The following is a 3,667-nucleotide window of genomic DNA, read 5'->3' on the forward strand; positions in this document are numbered from 1 at the left end:
TAAATGCCACGGTGGCTGCAAGAACAAGGTGGGGTAAGTGCTGGAGGGACCAGCAGCTTCTGGTACACAGTGCTCCTCAAATGAGGGCAATTTTGCTCCCCAGGGAGCATTTGGCAATGCCTGAAGGCATTTTTGGTTGTCACAACTGGAGAAGGGGGAACAGGGAACGCCACTGGCATCTAGCGGATAGAGGCCTGGGATGTTCCTGAGCATTCCGCAGTACACAGGGCTCCCCCACCCCTCAAAAAAGAGTTATCAAGGCCAAAATGTCAGTCATGCTGAGGCTGGGGAAGCCTGATACCCGATGCCATCTAAGCTGGGCCTTGGAGGGGGTGGAGGTTTCCAACACACAGAGTGACACTCCAGGTCCAGAGAATGCAGGTTGGCTGGAGTGGGGACTTGGGGGAGTCTATTTAAGGCCTATTTTCCCAGGCCAAGGAGAATGTGGACTTCATCCAGGGGTGACTGGGTGACTTAGAGTCATTCCAGGGTTGTTTGCATGCCTTTTAAAGATTTTTAAGGTTTTTAAATTAAAGATTTTAATTTTCAAAATGGACTCATTCAAACAACATAAAATTTTTTTTTTAAGACTAGTCAAATGCGTGAGAGGGGGGCAAAGAGTAGAACAAGGAGTTCAATCTGTAACTGACTGTGAACAATCAAGTGAGATAACTCACTACCTTCAGACCAGCTGACAAATCTCTCTCTCGTCCCTTATCTTCGGCCACCCAGTTCCTCTCTCCAGAAACCAGTGTGGCTAATCAGTTTCTTAGATGTTCTTCTTGAGCTAGTCTGTGCATACACGTGTGTGTGTGTGTGTCTTGGGTTTCCTTTTTCTGATTGCACATGCAATTTATGTCCACCATGGAAAAGTCAATCAAAATAGGAATTGGTAATGTAAAAAAAGAAAAGGTCCCCTGCAATTACGCACCAACCCCGCCTTGCACCCCTTCCCAGTAACATTGTCGGCAGTGCTGACGGAGTCTTGTCGTTGAAGGGGGTTGATGCAAGGGCCTCCCATTTGAGGTTGTGTTTCAGAGAGAAAAACTGGGAGCCTGGCAATGGATTATGAGGCCCCTGCAGCAGTCTGGGCAAGTGACCAGGGCCAGGGCCAATTCTTGAAGGGAGGTTTATTGAAGAAGGAATGGGCAGGAGAGATGTTTGGTAGGGAGAACATCCAGGCCTCCACCTGGCTTGGGCAAGATTCTGCCAAAGAAGGGAGAGGAAATGGAATTCATAATTCCTGCCTGTAGAGAATTGATGGTCCCCTTGGGAAGGAAACAATCAGATAGCAACAGTACAAGGCAGCTAGTAACAGCTGGGCACAGGCCACGTCCAGACAGGCCAATCCGCACCCTGAGGCAGGATCTGGGTGCGGCCCCACAGTCCCCAGTCAGACTCAGGACACAAGGGCAGTGAGGGTGGGACGGCTTCCTCTGACCAACCTCACAGGGACTGATAAGCTGGTTGGTCACCAGAGTACTGATTTGCCCCTTGAGGTTGTTTGATGGCAGGATTCTGCCATGGTTATAGAGCAGTGCTGTCCAGTAGAAATCAAGCCACAAATGTGGGCCACTTATGTAATCTTAAATTTTCTAGCAGCTATGTTTTTTAAAATTTTTTATTGATAATAATTGTACATATTCATGGAGTACATGTTATATTTTGATACAAGCATATAACATATAATGATCAAATCAGGATAATTGGGACATGATTCATCTGAAACATTTATCATTGCTTTAAGTTGGGAACATTTGAAAACTTTTAGCTATTCTGAAATATAGTAAATTATTGTTAACTATAGTTGCCCTATTGCACTATTGAACACTAGAACTTTTTCCTTCTGTTTAACAGTATACCCATTCACCAACACCTCTTCGTTACTCCTTCCCACCATCCTTACCAATCTCTAGTGGCCACCATTCTATTCACTACCTCCATGAGATCAGTTTTTTTTAGGTCCCACATATGAATGTGAAAATACAATATTTATCTTTCTGTGCCTGGTTTATTTCACTTAAAGTAATGTCCTCCAGATCCATCCATGTTTCTGCAAATGACAAAATTTGCTTCTTTTTCATGGCTAAATAATACTCGATTGTGTACATATACCACATCTTCTTTATCCATTCGTCCCTTGATAAACAATTAAGCTGATTCCACATTTTAGCCATTGTGAATAATGCTGCAATAAACACAGAAGTGCAAATATCTTCTGGTTACATTTTATGTCTTTGCCTCACCCAAGCGAGGTTTAGAGGCATGCCCTTCCCCTCTACAATGCTCACCGTGTCTGTGACCATTAGTTGTGAGTTTGCCCCCCCCCCCCCCCGCCCCAACGCCTAATCCCTGGAGAATATTACTACCATGTGAGCACCATAGTGTTGATCAGTTAGTGCCAATTTGACAGCGAGTACATGTGGAGGCTATTCCTCCGATCTTGTGATACCTCACTGCGGATAATGGGCTCAAGCTCAATCCAGGAAAATATAAGAGGTGCTAGATCACTGTCGTTTCCTATAATTGGGTAATATTCCATTGTATACATATACCAAATTTTAGAAATCCACTCATGAATTGACCGGCACTGGGGTTGTTTCCACATCCTTGCAATAGTGAATTGTGCTAGCAGCCATGTTTTTAAAAGTAAAAAGAAACAGGTGTAATTAATTTTAGTAATATATTTTATTTAACTCAAATTATCTAAAATATGATCACTTCAACACAAAATCAATATACAAATATTAGTGAGATAGTTTACATCCTTTCTGTGTACTAAGTCTTACAGCAATTAGCACCATCTCGGGAGTTCAATAACCACATGTGGCTGGTGGCCACATATGGCTGCCTCTCCTCACCATATGGGAGAGCTGGGGCTTGGAGCCCTCCCTGCGGGGACTGAGTCCTTCAGGAGACCCGTTTACTGCTGCGTGCTAGTGCCCCCAACACAATGAGGGGCCCAGGGATCTGACATGTGAGCTTGTACAACCCCCCCTCCAGCCTCCTAGGACTGTTGTGAAGACTAGATAAAACGACGTATGTTAGGTGCCCAGTTCAGTGACTGGCACTTAGTAGGAGCCTGATACGTTGCTGTTGTTGCTGTTCTTACTTCCTCAAAGGCAACTAACTGAAGGGCAGCGGGCCCAAGCTTGCTTCTGTCTCCTGGGTGAGTCGCTTCACCCTAACAGCCTGGTCCTCTTGAGAGCACTTCTCTAAGATTACAAAATGCAAGTCCGGATTCCAGAGCTGGCAGAGGCCGTGGGGTCAGGCTCTGGGGCAGCAAGCGCAAGAGCGGGAACCTCTAATCCACGCCCTTGTTATTTCACCCCTTGACAGCTGGAGGCCCCGCCCCGCCCCGCCCCGCCCCACCCTTCCCAGCCGGGCGGGCGCCGGCCGGAACTACAGCCCCCATGATGCAACGGGAGTGCCGCCGCCCTACGCCATCGGCTTGCGACGCCGCGGCGGTGAAGTGGCAGCTGAGGCACCTCTCAAAGCGCAGAGTCGCTGGACCTCCGAGACATAAGGAGTACTAGGGTCGAACCAGCTGAGCTCGGAGTCTAGCGGCTCACGCCCGCCGACCAGCAAACCTGCGGCGGGTGGTGACACGCGCATCCCCCGCCCCTCTCCCTGGGTGGCGCTTGTTGGTGACGTTGTGAGTGTGATG

Source organism: Eulemur rufifrons, chromosome 8 (genome assembly GCF_041146395.1).
Source record: "Eulemur rufifrons isolate Redbay chromosome 8, OSU_ERuf_1, whole genome shotgun sequence".
Classification (NCBI taxonomy): domain Eukaryota; kingdom Metazoa; phylum Chordata; class Mammalia; order Primates; family Lemuridae; genus Eulemur; species Eulemur rufifrons.